Raw genomic sequence first — 17,782 nt, 5'->3', positions numbered from 1 at the left:
TATGTTATTTGAATATCAAACTGATTTGTACAGATGCTTGCGATGAAAATGTATTTGTAAATTTGCTTGTGTTAAAATGTGTCAATGTGCTCTGCTGGAAAGCAAAGAAATGTGCATGCGTTACTGTAACTGTTTAAAAGTATAAGTTTTAGCACAGGATACTGGAAGAGAAGAGGTTAAAATCAGTCCCAGCTAACTTTGGAAAATAGTTGAAATTAAATTTAGCCGAAATTTCCCAGTAAATAAATAAATAAATTAATAAATAAATAATTAATTGGGCCATAAAGACTGTATCTTGCAGTTCTGACTACAGCCAGAGACAAAATGTCTGTGAGAAGCCATGCTTAGTAGCTCTATAGGAGGAGTAGAAGTGTTAAAATGGTTTTATGACTTCCAGGAGCTGCAGCAGATCTTAGCAAGGCGTTATCTGTGTGTGTGGCAACACATACGTGCCAAAATCCTGGCAGCTTCTAGTGTTGGTGATAGTGTGGGAAGAGTCGGATGACTAGATGTGATGTCATTTTGTAATCAACTCTGAAATAATATTTAGATAATATAGTGAGAAGTCTCTCAGACTGGGCAGTCTGTTCTTGGAACCTGAAAAAGAAGGAAGCCTACTTAACTACTTCATTTTACCTTGCTCTAGTAAGTGGACCAGAGAATAGTATTCATTGGATTAGTCAGGAAAAAGTACAGTTTTGCACCTACCATAAATGTAGATGTTTGAGTGTTCACACTGCTGCAGTCATCACACTTGGGTTATCCTGCTGTCAGGCGGTCCAACAGTTGGCCAGAGTTCCAAAGTCTTGGTCAGGCATTGGTTGCTGTCGCTTCTTCCCTGACGTCAGTGCGCCAGGGATATATATAAGATGCATTTCTTGCCCCAGATGTCAGGTACCCCCAAGTAGGTAGGCAATACATATTGGTAATAAAACATATATAAGAAATAAAAACAATACCTTCAGTTACAAGCAAATACACCACAAAGGTTGTACAGGATAGAAAGCTATAGATAAGTCCAGCTAGGACAGAGGGGATGGAGGGAGGGTAACCTGGACTGCAGCAGTGTGAACACTCGAACATCTACATTTATGGTAGGTACAAAACTGTACTATGTTCATCGTGTTACACTGCTGCAGTCATCACACTTGGGTTGAATCCCAAAGCTAAGTCAGTATTAAATAGGGTTTGGAGAATCTAGTAGTCCCTGCAGATCTGCAGAGGCAAAGCCAGCTCTGTTTTTTGAATATAGAGGTGAAGGTGTGCACTGAACTCCAAGTTGCAGCCTCCAAAATATCCTTGGTTGGAACCCCTCTGAGGAAAGCTGCTGATGTTGCTGTAGTCCTGGTGGAATAGGGCCTAATGTTACCAGGCACAGGTTTCCCATGGTGTGTGTAGCAGAAATGGATACAATGTCCTATCCATTTTGAAATGGTCTGTTTTGAGATAGCCTTTCCTTGTGATCCTGCAGCATAGGATACAAAGAGCTGGTTAGATTTTCTGAAAGCCTTAGTTTTATCCAAGTAGTAACGTAACTGCCTGTGAATGTCCAAAGAGTGTAGGAGCCTTTCCCCTTTATTCTGGGGGTTTGGATAAAAGGTGGGCAAATGAATGGTTTGGTTTAGAGCCACACTGGATACCACCTTTGGCATAAAGGAAGGGTTAGTTTGTAGAGAAACTCTGTCGATGAAAAATGATGAAAGGCTCCACTGCCATTAGGGCCTGTAGCTCTGAGACTCTTCGTGCTGAAGTTATTGCTAGCAGCAGGGCAGTTTTCCATGATAGAAACTGTAAATCAGCTGTAAAAGCTGGTTCAAAGGGCGGTAGTGTAAGTTTTTCCAAAACATAATTGAGATCCCAAGTTGGTGTTGGTGCTCTCCGGGGCGGTCTTATGTTCTTAGCCCCTCTGAGGTACTGTCTTAGTAATGGATGTGAAAATATAGGAGGATCTGTGTTGTAATGAGCTGAAATAGCTTAAGCGTAGATCTTAATAGATGAAAAGGCAAGGCCTTTGTGCAACATCTCAGTTAAATATTGCAGAATTTGAGGAATATTTGGGACAAGAGGATTTTGGCCTTTAGCCTGGTCCCAGGCGCAGAATCTTTTCCATCTGTCGGAGTAGGTTTTCCTGGTGCTGGGCCTCCTGGCCTCCAAAAATTACATCCATAACAGCTTTAGAGAGAAGTGTTGACTGGTTGTTTAGGAAATCTGCCATGCAGCCAGATTTAAAGTATTGAGCTGGCTGTGTAGAATCTGATTGTTTTGCTGAGTCAGCAGGTGAGGAATTTGAGGTAAAATCCATGGTGGGCCTTGAGACATGTTCCTTAGTATTGGATACCAGTGTTGGCGTGGCCAGTCTGGAGCAATGAGTATCATTTGTGGCCTCTCTAATCTGGCTTTCAGCAGCAGCTTTGCCAGAACAGGCAGTGGGGGAAAGGCATACACTGTTAATGTTTTCCAACTGAATGAGAGGGTGTCCACTTTCCAAGCTAGTGTGTGGTATGTCCTTGTGCAAAATTTCTGTAGTTGGCAGTTTTGGGGGGAGGCAAACAGATCTATGTCTGGGCTCCCCCATTTTGAGTTATCATTGTGAATACTTGTGGGTTTAATTTCCACTCGTGAGGATCCATGATATTTCTGCTTAGTTCATCTGCCAATGTTTTTTTCTTTCCTGGCAGGAATTGTGCTTGCAGTTGAACTTGGTAGGTCAGTGCTGTGTTCCACAAGGTCATTGCTTGCCTGCATAGGGGGTAGGAATGTGTGCCCCCTTGTTTGTTTATGTACCACATCACTGTGGTGTTGTCCGTCTTTATTAGCTGTCCTGGATGTAGGAGGTCCTTGAAAGCTGTTAGGGCATTTTGAACAGCTAGCATCTCTTTTTGATTGATGTGGAGATGCATTTGATCTGCAGACCATTTGCCCTGAATACACTGTCCTGCCATATGTGCTCCCCAGGCGTAACCCGATGCATCTGTTGTTATTGTTTGCCTGGCTGTGGGTAAGGTAAAAGGCTGACCCTTGTTGAGGTGACATGCCTGAGCCCACCATAGAAACTCCTGTTGAAGGCAGGGAATGAGTGGTATTATTGTTTCCAAGCTGTGGCTGTGTTGAGTCCATACGCTTTTCAGGTACCATTGTAATTTCCTCATATGCAGTTTGGCATATGGTATCAGTAGTATGCAAGATGCCATGAATCCCAAGGCCTGCAGAATTTTTCTTGCAGGGAGTTGGGTCTTTGTTTCCATCATTTTGAAGTATTGAGTCAGTTGTCTTTGCTTGTCTGGTGTGAGATAAGCCATCTGAGCCATTGTATTTAAGCTGGCACCCAGGAATATTATGTCTTGTGAGGGCAATAGTTTTGACTTCTTTTCGTTTACTGTGTACCCTAGGCAACTTGGTAGGTTTTTTATAAACACTAGATGTTTTAAAAGAATGTCCTTGCCTTCTGCTTGAATAAGGCAGTCGTCCAGGTATGGAAATATTTGAATTCCTCTTTGTCTGCAGTATGCAATTACTGGTGCCAGGCATTTTGTGAAGAACTTGGGTGCAGTAAATAAGCCAAAGGGCAGTGCAGAGAATTGGTAATGAGTTGAACCTGCTATAAATCGGAGGTATCTCCTGCAATTTTGTCTGATAGGGACATGCAGGTATGCCTCCTTGAGGTCCAACGTTACTAGCCAAGCCTTCTTGCCCAGCATGGGAAGAAGTCGCTGTAGTGTGAGCATCTTGAATTTGGGTACTTCCAGGTATGTGTTTAGAATTGAAAGGTCCAGAAGGGTCTCCAGGCTTTGTCCTTTTGAGGAACCAGAAAGAGTCTTGAGTAAAATCCTTGCCCTTGCTCCTGTGCAGGAACCTGTTGAATGGCTTTCATGTCCATGACTGCTGTAATTTGTCTTTGAGCCTCTGCCCATTGATTTGGTGGCAGGTTTGGCATTACTTTTATCCTTAGAAAAGTGTGAAAGTGGAACCTGTATCCTTGAGATACAATATTTAGGACCCATTTGTCTGTTGTGATGATGCGCCAGTTGCCTGCAAAAAGTGCATGTTTTCCTCCCAAGGGTGCTGCCAAGAGGGATTTGCTTGGCAGTCTGAGGGATAAGTCATTGTGTTTGTCTTCTGGTAGTTTGAGACCTGTCGTCTCCTCCTTTCTGGGTTGTGGCACCCCATTGTCGAGGCTTGTAAGAGCCTTGTGGCTGACCTCTGCCCCTTGGGTGTCTGTATTTGCCCCTCTATGGTCTGCCAGAAGTTGGAAAGGACCAGTTTTTGGTTGGCCAATTTCTGCTGAAACGGGGGGGTTGAACCTGTAAAAAATCCTTGACCGTCAGTATAGATTTTGCCATATCCTCCATTTTCTTTAAAACCTCTTCTGCTTTTACACCAAATAAAACATCCTGCTGTAAAGGTGCATCCAATAACTTTGCTTTAACATATTCAGGTAAAGTTTGTTCTTTTAACCAAGCATGCCTATGAATGACAGACCCTGTTACAGCTGCTCTACAAGAATCTTCCAATGAATCAAATCCACATTGCAAAGTATGTTTTCCCCCTTGTTCAGCTGCATGCAACAAATCTTGCATTTCCTTGCAATTAGGCTGCTCTGTATGTGTGATCATTTTTTGTTTTAATTGAGACATCAAATATTGTTGATATTTCAGCATGTGAAACTGGCAATTAAGGCCCTCGTAGCTAGAGTAGCTGAGGTATATACTTTCTTTCCCCATCTGTCTAGTGCTCTAGAATCCCTTTCAGAGGGTACAGGATTTTTAGCAATAGAGGCCTTAACCCCTTTTGGGACCCTGGGAAATGGTTTCTGAGTCAGCAACAGGGCTTTTGTATAGGAATTTGTGAGAGTCAGGGACTCTGTAATATCTGTCTGGTTTGGCGGGTGCAGGAGGTAATGAATCTGGGTTAAGGCTAGATTCTGAATAAACATCATCCACAATGTCTAACATGGGTGGAATAGCAAGGGGTCTTTGCTGGGGTAGTAAACGGAACTCTCGGAGCCTTTTCTTAGAATCAGAGTAATCCTGGCCTTCCCAGTGGAAATGTTCCCTCATGGTATGTAAAGTTTCCCCAAAAGAGAAGTCTTCTGGGGGAGATGCTGAAGGAATAGACTCTTCAGCATCAGAGTCTTCATAAGGGGGGAAAAGAGTATTCCTGTTCCTCAGAAGAATCCGAGGAAATGGAGACCTGGTCAGACGAAGCGTACTCCTCCTCCTGTCTAGGCCTTTTGTCAGGAGGGGGATGGGAATCCCTGATTAGGGTAATTAAGTCTTCAGCCATCTTAAGCATCTGTTTCTTAGGCATGGGGCCTTGTACTGGAGACTGCTGTACAGGCTTCCTTACTTTTAAAGGAGTTTTCAGTTTTGCATAGGATTTAATAGCAAGTGTATTCGGTCTGAAGACACCTTCAGCAACTGAAGGCGTTTCAACTGCACCGGAATCCCCTACAGCCATGGAGTCGAAGGGCCTAAAGATAAAGGCTCTGGAGGCCCAGCAATCTCCGCTTGGGAGTCTGATGCAGCCTGGGGTTCTAAATCAGCTGTCATTAGGGGCTGCGTAGGTGCCTCACTGAAAACTGGTGAACCGGCGACTGGCCTAGCAGAGGCCTCGGAGTCTGGTTTGGGTCTCGGTTGTCTGTCCTTATCTTTGCGTTTTTTTTTATGCAACCCGGTCGTCGGTTGCTCCAACAGCATGGTATAATTAAATTTTCTACCAAAATAATGTCGGGCGAAATCAAACAGACGTTTAATAGTTCGTTTGTTAAACCTAGCACAAAACCGACAACCTGTGACGTCGTGGTCTGGGCCTAGGCAAGGAATACAATAAGAATGAAAATCCTTATGAGGTATTTGCTTCCCACAAGAAATGCAATTATTAACTTTTTCTGACATCTGTCTGAGGAAAGAAAAGGCTCCCCAATGGGGTACTTAGCTTTATTGAAGACTTCGGTCTGAAATTCGATTTGACAATCTCAGGAGTCGGCCGACCGGCACTTGCGAACTGCTTCTGCTTCGGGAACCGCACGGCAAGAAAGACTGAAGAAAATGGCGTCGGATGCATCTTATATACCCCTGGCGCACTGACGTTAGGGAAGAAGCGACAGCAACCGACGCCGGACCAAGACTTTGGAACTCTGGCCGACTGCGGGACCGCCTGATGGCAGGATAACCCAAGTGTGATGACTGCAGCAGTGTAATACGATGAACATCATAGTGATATTAGTTAAGTACTGATTTTCTGCAACAGTATGAATCTATTCCTCTGCATTATTTTAATATTTCCTGTGACAAACTCTGGTGTTACTGTAAACCAATATTTAGTATTTTTGTGTTCTTTTATTATTTACTATTAAATATAGTTAAACTTCTCATTGTGGCTTGTCCTTTTAAAAAAATATTTAAGTTCTGAGAGTATTTGCATATATTTATTTGGTGTATGGAGAAATGAACTGCATTTGTCCTGCAAATACCTAATCGGGCATGCACTTTCCCATCAGACTTCCTCAGTACCAGTGATCTCCCATCTATTGTTCTTTCACTCATTCTCAAATACTCAACATCTAATTCAGGGTTAGAGAGAAGCTAGAGACTCTCCAGGCATGCAGTGGGCATAAGGCAAAGAAACTAATCTTGAAGAGGATGCAGTAACACACACAGTCACACAAAGTACATAAAAAAGAAGTTGTGCATACCATAACGTTTCATGAATGCTGTCCATCTTGGCCTTTATTCTCAGGGATGGGTCGGATCCAATCCATTGGATCCATCTCAGCAATTTCAAAAGCTTGAGGCCTTAGCAAAGATCGTGGGTATTCTTCCTTACCCATAATGCAGCTAACTTCCTCAGATCTTGTTTGCCCCCAGTAAACATATAAATCAGTTGCTTAAATAGAATAACAGAGAAAAAAAACAGGTTATCTCTGAGGCTAGGGAGTCCTGTGATACCCAAATAGCACTACTCTGTCTCCCAGGAGCACAGGCAGGGGGTATGGAAGATGGGTTGTGAGAATAAAGGTAGAGATGGACAACACACATGGAACGTAACTCTAAGTACATAACTTCTTTATGTGATGTTGTCAATCTCACCTTTATTCTCACTGACAAGACCGTGTCCCAAGCTACACGATTCCTGGGTGGCATACGGAAGAATATTCCTCAGAACCATAGAGGCCAAATCCACTTTGTAATGAGTTATAAAGGTATGTGGTTTTGCCATGTTGCTGCAGCATAGATATTATCCAAAGGTAACCTAGCTTGACAGGCTGCAGATGTGGCTACCGACCTAGTGGAATGTGCTTTAACAGGAAAAGAACGGGCTTTGTTCTTAGAATTGTACACAAAGGATGTACATTGTGAAAGACATTTGGATAAGTTAACGTTGGACACTGGTTGGCCTTTTCTAATATCCGAATAAGAAATAAAGAGCTGATCTGATTTCCTGAATTCTGAAGTTCTGTGCAAGTAGAAACGTAATTGCCTATTAACGTCCGGAAGATGTAGTAAATATCCCCCTTTATTCTGGAAGATTAGAATAAAAACTAATAGCTCGATAAATTGATTGAGGTTGCTTTCTGACACAACCTTAGGCAGAAATGAGGGGTTAGCACATAAAGAAACTCTGTCCTTATGAAAAACTAGGTATGGAGGCTTGGCGAACAAAGCTTGCAATTCTTAAACTCTCCTAGCTGAAGTAATAGCCACTATAAAGTGTGTTTTCCAGGACAGAGACTAAGTCGCAGATAGCAGATGGTTCAAAGGGAGGACAGACAATGGTTGACAAAACAAAATTCAGATCCCAGAGCAGTGACTTTTTTGTATGGATGTCTTATCACTGCAGTTCCTTTTAGGAACGGCTTACAAAGTCTGTGTGACATGATTCCAGAACAGTTTTTTTCTATATGAAAATTGGAAATTGCTGCCAACTGAACTTGAAATGTTTTGCCAAAAATTCTAGAATGGAATGTACAGGTGCAGTAAAGGGGTCTAACTGATTATTGTTGGCCTATACAACAAATCCCTTCCATTTACCTCTGTACAGTTTTCGTGTAGACAATTTATGGGAAAATAACAAAATATGTTTAACTGGAGAGGAACCCTGGCGATCAAGGGAACTGGAAAAGCCAAGCTGTTAGTTTGAGATTGTTCAGGATGGGATGAAGCATTCATGATGGATGAGTCAAAGTCTGGAGCTAGGTCCAGAATTCATGGTTTGTCCGGTAGATGAGGCTGAAGAAAGGGGAACCAAATCTGGTGACGCCAATGGGGGCAATTAGTATTACTGTTGCCTCCAACAGAGCTGGTTTCTGCAAAAATTTGGGAATTAGAGGGACTGCAGGAAAAAAAAAGAAGTCCTGGAGGCCAACTGTGAAAAAAAGTGCATCCCTTGATGACTCACCCGCAGGAGGGATTAGAGCAAAGTAGTTGCTGCATTTGGCATTGGTGGGCAATACAAAGATTGCAGCAAGGCTGGCCCCATTTTCAGAAAATCTCTTCCGCAACTTTCTGATTGAGGGACCACTCATGTGGCCATTAAATGGCTCTGCTGAATTTGTCTGCAATTATGCTGGAGTTCCCGGGGATGTGCATTGCTATCAGAAAACGGTTGGAAACTGTTGCCCATTGCCAGACCCAGAGGGCTTCTTGACAAAGAGGGGCAAAGATCTGGTCCCCCCTCCCCCGTTTGTTTATATACAAGACCACAAATATGTCTGACTGGACTGCTGCTGTTCCCAGAAGGAAGGAATATTTAAATGCTTGCAACACTTAAAGCACCACCCTCATCTCCAGGATGTTTATGTGTAGATGAGTCTCGTGTTGTTGCCAGATGCCTTAAACTATTTTTCCTGAGATAATGCTCCCCCCACCCCCAATCTGGGAAGCATCCGTGGTCACTGTGGCTTGGGGTTGAGGGGGGGAATAAAGTGATAGCCTTGATATACCACAGGAGAGTAAATCCACTACTGGAGATCCTTTTTGCATGAACCGGTTATTCTGATCTTGTGAGTTATATGAAGTTCTAGAACTGACCATTGTGTCGAAAGTAACCATTGAAGTTATCCTCATATGGAGTCAAGCTAGGGGAATGACAACAATTGAGGCAGCCATTTTTTGCAGTACTTGGAGAACCAGCTTGGCAGAAGCTCATTTCTCTCTGCTCAACAGACTTATTTAATTGTGAAGATAGCAAAAACTTCCACAAGATGGAGTAGACTATCCTTGTAGTTGTGTTTATCTATGCTCCTATGAAGACCAAGCTCTGACATGGCTCTAGAGCAGATTTTTCATAACTTATGGTAATACACAGAGAGGAACAGAGTTGTAGAGTGTAGTCCCTGGCTTGTAGATGATGATGTCTGGTTGGGGCAGTTGTGAACCAGTCCTCCAGATAAGGAAACACCTGGAATTATCAGCGTCTCAGGTGAGCCACCACTACTGCCATGCATTTGGTGAACACTCTGAGGGCTGTAGTGAGACCAAAGGGCAGAGCTCGAAACTGGAAATAGCTGGCTCCTAGCCAGCAGCGCAAGTACCTTCTGGATCTCCTTTCTATTTGTATGTGGTAGTACGCATCCTGGAGGTCTACAGAGCACATCTAACTGTCTTTTTCCAGGAATGGAAGAATCAACTGCAGTGTCACCATCTGGACCTTGGTCATTTTCACCGATCTGTTTAGATTGCTGAGATCCAATATGGGTCTCCAGTCCTGTTTTCCTTGAAACTAAAGAATTTTGAGAAAGTTCCGGATCCTCTCCGATCTGCAGGGACTTCTTGGATGACTCTTTTTTCCTTTTGCCAGGTTTCACTGTGCAGAGACAATCACTCCTCCCCCGACTGCCTCCAGAGGTGAGCAGTCGGGCATTCCTTCAGGAGCACTGCAAGGGTCTACCAAAGTAGGATTCTCTGGAGCCCTCGTTCTGCAGGACTCCCCTGTCGCAAGGGCAGCATCTTCCATTATTGTTCCCCCCCTTTGCCTCTAGGGGAACTTTCCCCTGTGTGTCCTGGAAAGACCTTTGTGACTTTCTGATCCACATCTTCCCACTACTTTGCTGACCCTTAGGAAAGGGTCTGGTAGGTGTGGAAAAATGCACTCCAATGGCAGACAAAGTCTTACCCTCCTGTTCACACCTGGTAAGCATCCTCTAACTTTGGGCTCAAAAAGAGAAGAGCCATCAAAAGGGGCGCTAATGAAGGAAGGCTTGAAGGGCTCTGTGAAATTGCAAAGGTGCATCCAGGCCTGCCTTACTCATTCCATCTACTGCATAAGATATGAGCCTCTTGGAAGAGTTCACGACCGAGTTGAGGGTGGCAAACCGTGCGTTGAGCTTATCTGCCACCACGTCAGCTACAGCTCCTTGGAGGGAGTCTGAAAGTTCCTTCAACATGTCTCTCTGTAATCTGGTGAAGTGGGTAAGGCAGTTCAGAGACCACAGGGTAAAGGTCGCTGATGAAAAGACGCACTTCCCATACCTATCCATAGTCCTGAAATCCTTATTTGGAGGCTGGATAGAGGAACTGGTCTCAGAAAGTTCCTGTTAGTGGCTGCCTCCATGACCATGGCATCAACTACTACAAACTGTTGTTAAAAATTATTTATCCTTTGGGGCAGTAATATACTTATTTGGCCTCCTAGGAGTACGCTCTATGGAATCTGAGGTTTCCCAAGCCTTCCGAGAGATTAATTCAATAAGCTTATTGGAAGGAGGGGTCACCCAAGAGGTTGAAGGGTGAGAGCCAAAAGCCTCCAGTATAAATGACTCCTAAGCCGAAGGGGATGAGGACTGCCAGTCGCCTTCTCTGCTTAAAAATTTCCAGGATGTCTCCAAAGGAGACATCTTCAGGAGGTGACTGCAGGGACCCTTCTGCCTCATAGAGGTCAGTATCAGATGTGATGGACTTGTATGGGGAGTCAAGATGCTTCTTCTTGCAGGTCCTCTTCCGAGGTACCTCCTCAGTGGGATAGTCTGGGGAAGTTTCAGAAGGGGGGAATTCCCGTGTTAGACATCCTGAGGCCTGGGGTCTCTGTTGTCCTGTGGACAGGGTACATGAGAAGACAAAGACACCTGTGTAGAACTGGGTGGAAGATCCGAGGGGGATTGTGTCACAGACTGGGATGTAGTTAAAACACTCCTCATAACTTCAAAGGCAGTCAGTCCCTGCTCCGAAGCACACCCCGGATCCAACAAAAAGATTGTCTGAGCCAAAGGAATCGCTGGGGCAGAAGACAGAAGCTCCCAAGCAGAGGTAGGAGCCGAACTCACCCGCACTGAAGCCCCCAGAGAAAGGGTCAGATCTGCAGAAATCCTAACTAGCTCTGCAGACACGAATGGAGAGTGTCAGCTCCGAGAAGTCTCCTGTTCCAACTGGGCAGAAATTGTCAGGGCAGACACCAGGCCAGAGGAACCTACGGGACCTGGACCTGATACAGACACAAGCCAAACATCAGAATCTTCTAGCTCTGAAATAAAGGGACAGACTGGAGAAGGAGCAAGTGCCGAAGAGGAGGATAATGTCTGACCCAATTCCTTTGGGTTCAGATCCAACTGTTTGGCCAAGGCCGGAGTCTTTAGCAGCCTTTGCACTACCCTATCCACGTCTTCATCGGAAAACTCCCTGTGGACCAAACAGAAAGTGTAGAGGATCTTGCCATTGTCATGGTGAATGGAGCCAAGAGGGGACTAGTTTCAAAGAACGTGACGCCTCTGGATAACTGAATTCTCTGGGAGCCAAAGACGGTTCCAATTGCTCCAACATAGTCCTAGATCAGTCACGACTGTCTGCTCAAAGGGTTCTTTTGAAGTTGATAGTCTTGGAACTTTCTGCGTCGGCTCTGAAGAGGATTCTGCACCGAAGTACGTTTAGGAGATTTATCTGACTTGGTGGCAGACTCCGATGTTACAGCCTCAGAGAAGGGAGTTTTCAGCAAACCCTTCAAAATAAGCGTATTTTTACGCTCCAAGACAGCCCTCTGGTTAAATCATGGCATATGGAACATAACTCTTGGAGGTGAAGAGGTCCCAAGCAATACAGACACAAAGTGTGTGAATCACTAAGGAGCATCTTCTTTCCACACTGCTTGCAATTTTTGAGACCAAGAGGTTCCCTTCCTGCTTTTGTGACATTTTGACAGCTAAAAGAAGATAAAGGAAATTAATCAAGAAAACTAGACAAACACACTCACACCACTGAAACTATCGCACCAGAAAAATCCTCTAATTTAAACGGACACAAAGGAAACTTTAAAAGTTTAGACAAAAGCCTTGCTTTATTTTTTTGGAAAAATCCTCCTCTAACTAAAAAGGGACAAAAAAGAAGAAAGGGGTAAACGTTCTGTAACTTAAACAGACATTAGTTAGACATCCTCTAACTGAAGTGGATGCAAACAGGAGAAGTTAAGGGGCCAACATTCACTCTAAAATATAAAAAATTACAGAAAAACAGGGTAAGGATATATCAAAATAACATACAAGAACAATATATAAAAATAAACAAACTACCCAGAAAGTGGTAGTAATACTATATAAAAACACAGCACTTAGCCCAGAGCTTGCTTCAGAAAGTACAGTTGTGTACACTTACCATGAATGTAGATGTTCGAGTGTATTCACTGTAGCAGTCATCACATTTGGGTTATCTGCCTGCAGGTAGCCCTCCGCCAGCCAGATTTCTGTGTCGGATGCTGTCGCTTCTTCCACGATGTCAGGTCGTCAGGGGTATAAATCATGCAGCCGACGCCATTACATCAGTTTTTCTTGCCCCAGATGTCAGGTGCCCCTACAATAGGAAGCAATTATATGGTATGGTACACCCCTATTTGCTTTTTGATAGGAGTGTACCATACCATATAACTGCTTCCTACAATAGGAAGCAATTATATGGTATGGTACACCCCTATCAAAAAGCAAATACACAAGAAAAAATATCTATATACCAAACAAGAAGGAAAGGTAGGGGCAAGAAAAGTCAGGGGGCTAGAGGGGAGGGTGACCAGGACTGCAACAGTGAATACACTCAAACATCTACATTTATGTTAAGTGTACACAACTGTACTATGTTCTTCATGTTTCACTGCTGCAGTCATCACATATGGGTTGATTCACAAAGCTAAGGAAGGGAGGAGGTAGTTAAACAGCATTAGGGCCAGCCATTAAGCCCTGCAAGACTGCTGTGGCAAATCCAGCTCTGGATTTGGAAAATATAAGCATATGGTAATGCTTGATGAAGGTATGCACAGAGCTCCAGGTAGCAGCTTCCAGGATGTCCCTGGTAGGGACTCCTCTGAGAAATGCCACTGATTTAGATGCAGCTCTGGTGGAATGTGATCTTATTCCCTGTGGGGTAGGTTTTCTATGGTGCTTGTAGCAGAAGTGAATGCAATGGGCTATCCATTTGGAAATGGTTTGCTTTGAAATGGCCTTCCCCTCTGCCCCTGCAGCAAAGCCAACTAGCAGCTGGTCAGATTTTCTGAGAGGCTTAGCCCTGTCCAAATAGAATCTAAGTTGTCTGTGCACATCCAGAGAGTGCAGTATCTGTTCACCTTTGTTTTGTGGATTAGGGAAAAAAGTAGGCAAATTAATGGACTGGTTTAGGGCCACACTAAACACCACCTTGGGCATAAAGGAAGGATTAGTCCTGAGGGTAACCCTGTCCGTATAGAAGATAATGAAGGGTTGCACTGCCATAAGGGTCTGTAATTCCGACACTCTTCTTGCTGAAGTGATGGCTAGAAGTAGGGCTGTTTTCCAAGAAAGGATTTTCAACTCTGCTGTTGCAGCTGGCTCAAAGGGGGGGAAGACTGAGCTTTTCCAATACAAAGTTAAGGTCCCAGGCTGGAGTGGGAGTTCTCTTGGGAGGGGGGGGGGGGTCAAATTTTTGGCCCCTCTAAGGAATCGTTTTAGCAAGGGGTGAGAGAAGAGGAGTGGCTCAGTATTATAATTTGCTGAAATGGCAGAGGCATGAATCTTAATTGACGAGAAGGATAGGCCCTTGTGGAGCATCTCTGTTAAGTACTCTAGAATATGAGGTAAGCTGGGCACCGTTGCGCCCATCCCCTGAGCCTGGGCTCCAGGAGCAGAATCTTTTCCACTTTTCAGCATAGGATTTTCTGGTACTAGGCCTCCTAGCCTCCAGAATGACATCCCGCACCTGCTTACTAAGGGATGCTAGAGGAGAGCTCATGGAATTAGCCAGGCTGCAAGGTTCAGGGTTTGAAGCTGGGGGTGCAGAATCTGGCCCACCTGCTGGGACAGCAGGGAAGAGGTTTGAGGCAGGTGCCATAGTTGTAGCAGTGTCAGACTGCGCAAGAGGGGTACCAGTGCTGGTGTGGTCAGTCTGGTGCAATCAGTATTGTTCTCGGCTTGTCCTGTTTGATCTTTAGTAGAACTTTCGAGACAAGATGCAGAGGGGGGAAAGGCATAAACAGAGAGGCTTTCCCAGGTAAAGGACAGGGCATCCACTTTCCAAGCTTGACTGTGGTGAGTTCTAATGCAGAATTTGTTCAATTGGTAGTTCTGAGGGGAGGCAAACAAGTCAACCTCTGGGGTCCCCCCATTTGTTCCTCAAGAGGTTGAATATTTTGGGTTCTAGTTTCCATTCATGTGGGTCGGGTCCATGAGATTTCTGCTTAGGTCATCTGCCAGTGAATTTAGTTTGCCTGGCAGGAATTGAGCTTGTAGGTGCACTTGTAAGCTCAAGGCTGCGCTCCACACAGCCATCGCTAGTCTGCAGAGAGGGTAGGAGTGGGTTCCCCCTGCTTGATAACGTACCACATAACTGTGGTGTTGTCTGTCCTTACCAATAGTTGTCCTGGAAGAATAAGGTCTTTGAAGGCTGTCAGAGCCTTCTGTACAGCTAACATTTCTTTTTGGTTGATATGCAGGTGCATCTGTCTCGGGTTCCATTTGCCCTGAATACACTGCCCTGCCATGCGAGCCCCCCATGCATAGTCTGAGACGTCTGTTAGGGTTTGGGCGGCAGGGGGTAGAGTGAAAGGGAGTCCCTTGTTGTGGTAGCAAGCCTCTGCCCACCAAAGGAACTCTGTCATTAGACAAAGAATGATAGGAAGCATTGTTTCCAGGTCCTGAGAATGTTGACACCATAAACTTTTTAGATACCATTGAAGTTTCCTCATATGCAGTCTTGCATACGGAATTAGCAGAATGCAAGAGACCATGAACCCCAGGGCTTGCAGCATCTTCCTTGCAGATAGCTGGGTTTTGTGGCCAATAGTTTGAAGTAGGTTGTCAAATAAACTTGTTTCTCCGGAGTCAGGAATGCCATCTGGGAAGCTGTGTTCAAGCTTGCTCCCAGGAATACAATCTGTTGGCAGGGTACTAGGTGAGATTTCTTTTCATTGATGGTGTACCCCGGTGAAAATAGAAGTTTCTTTACAAATGCCAAGTGTTGTAATAGCGAGTCCTGGCTTTCTGTCTGAATCAGACAATTGTCTAGATATGGGTAAATATGAATATTTCTCTGCCTGCAAAATGCAATGGCTGGAGCTAGATAGTTTGTTAACACCCTGGGTGCAGTAGATAAGCCAAAGGGAAGTGCAGAGAACTGAAAGTGCATGGAGCCCATCTTGAAATGTAGGTATTGTCTACAGGAATCTCTTATTGGGATGTGCAGGTAAGCTTCCTTTAAGTCTAGGGTTGCCAGCCAGATATCCTTGGGCTAGCATAGGAAGAAGCTGTTGAAGAGACAGCATTTTTAATTTTGGAGCCACCGGAAAGGTGTTGAGAATGGAGAGATCCAGGACAGGACGCCAGGAGTTTTCTTTTCTGGGTACCAGAAACAGTCTTGAATAAAAACCTTGCCCCCTTAGTTCTGCTGGGACAGGTTGAATAGCCCTGATACTGAGAAGGGAGAGAACCTGCTGTTGGGCCTCTGCCCATTGATTTGGGGGAGGTCTGGCCAAACATTTGGGGTTGGTAGTGTGTGGAAGTGGAGTCTATATCCTCGGGAAACTATGTTTAAAACCCATTTGTCCTGGGTAATGAGTTCCCAGTTTTTTGCATGCAGGGCGAACTTTCCTCCTAAGGAAGCAAGTAGATGAGCAGGCCTTGGAAGGGTTAAGGGTTAAGTCATTGTGCCATTTTTCCGTAGGGGGGTGGCTTACTACTCCCTACTTTGGAAGTGGGAGCCCCCCCACTGCTTAGAACTGTGCGTAGCCTGAGACTGAAGTCTTGGTGGTCTACTGTTCCTAGGTTTGGACTGAGAAGGCCTGGAAAGGATCAGTTCTTTGAAGGCCAATGCCTACTGAATCTGGGAGGCTGTACTTGTAGGAAATCTAACAGTTTGCATAGATTTAGCTTTTTCTTCCATCTTTTTGAGGAATTCCTCTACTTTGTTGCCAAAAAGGCGGTTTTGGTTTAAGGGTGCATCCAGTAATTTAGCTTTAACATGATCTGGCAGGTTTTGTTCCTTAAGCCAAGCATGCTTTCTAAGCACAGACCCAGTGACAGCAGCCCTGCAAGATGCTTCTAAAGCATCAAAACCACATTGCAAAGTATGTTTACCAACTTGTTCTGCAGAATGCATTAAATCTTGCAAGTCTTTGTGTTCAGTACATTCAGGAATCAACATAACTTTCTGTTTAAGTAGTCCCATAATATGCAGCTGATACTTTAGCATATGAAACTGGCAATTTGGAGCCCTAATGGCCAAAGTAGCAGAAGTGCAAACCTTCTTACCCCATCTGTCTAAGGCTCTAGAAGCTCTCTCAAAAGGGGTAGGGTTTTTGGCAGCAGTAGCCTTCATGCCTTTTGGTCCTTGGCAAATGGTCTCTGGATCCGTAGTAGGATTGTTAAAGAGGAACTTGTGAGTCAGGTACTCTGTAGTACCTGTCAGGTTTTATGGGAGCTACAGTTAAAGTGTCTGGAGTAAGGCTAGATTCCAAGAAAACATTGTCTACAACAGCTAGAACAGGAGGGAAAGCTAGAGGCCTGTGATGAGGTAGGAGTAAGAATTCCATAAGTCTCTTTTTGGACTCAGAATAGTCCTGGCTTTCCCAGCAGAAATGCTCCCTAAGGCTATGCAAGGTTTCACCAAAAGAAAAATCGTCTGGAGGAGAAGCAGAGGGAATGGAATCCTCTGCATTAGAATACTCATAAGTAGATAAGGGCAAATCCTGGTAGTCAGAAGAAGCAGAGATATCAGATTCCTGATCAGAAGAATCAGAAAGAAAATCGGTTCTAGGTCTCTTAGAGGGGGAAGGCTGGCTTCCCCTAAGTAAGGTAATAAGGTCTTCAGCCATTCTAAGCATTTGTTTGAGGAATATGGGCCTGAGTCATCGGTTTTGTCGTTTTTCTAGGCGTAGTGCGAGTTTTAGGCCTGAGGAATTCGGTACGTCTAGTTGGAAACAATGCTGTTGGTTTAATATGAAAGTCTGCAGGCCTGAATACACCCTTAGAAACCGGTGCCTGCACAAAGGCTCCGGACCCATCCAAGGTAGAAACATCCACAGGTTCCATAGTCGAAGAAGCATCTTGCGGCATACCGGGCTCTGAATGGGTCTCAGTAGAGGCCTGCGAATCTGTAGTAGTGGGTGTCAGGGGCTACGAAAGCACCTCACGGAGTAACAGTGGACCGGCGACTAGCTTAATGGAAGTGTCGGCAGTTTTGAACCTAAGCGGTCTGTCTCTGTCTTTATCCTTATGTTTTTTCAGAAGATCGGTAGTCAGATTGCTCATCAAAGCCATTTCGTAGTACTGAGATAATGAAAGAAAGTATTTAGCTACAAAAATAGCCAGACGACAAATAGTTTGGGCATTGAACAAGGCACA

General features: G+C 44.5%; 1 protein-coding gene across 1 annotated transcript in view; it reads right to left on the bottom strand.

The window, feature by feature from the left end:
* Positions 1 to 17,782, bottom strand: part of SMC3 (structural maintenance of chromosomes 3) — a 2,445,376-nt gene that overhangs the window by 1,721,282 nt on the left and 706,312 nt on the right. The gene's annotated exons all lie outside the window — the stretch shown is intronic.

The sequence above is a fragment of the Protopterus annectens genome, chromosome 14.part0 (genome assembly GCF_019279795.1).
Source record: "Protopterus annectens isolate FY-2018-M chromosome 14.part0, PAN1.0, whole genome shotgun sequence".
Taxonomy (NCBI): Eukaryota; Metazoa; Chordata; order Ceratodontiformes; family Protopteridae; genus Protopterus; species Protopterus annectens.
This window is presented reverse-complemented; position numbering and strand designations above follow the sequence as displayed.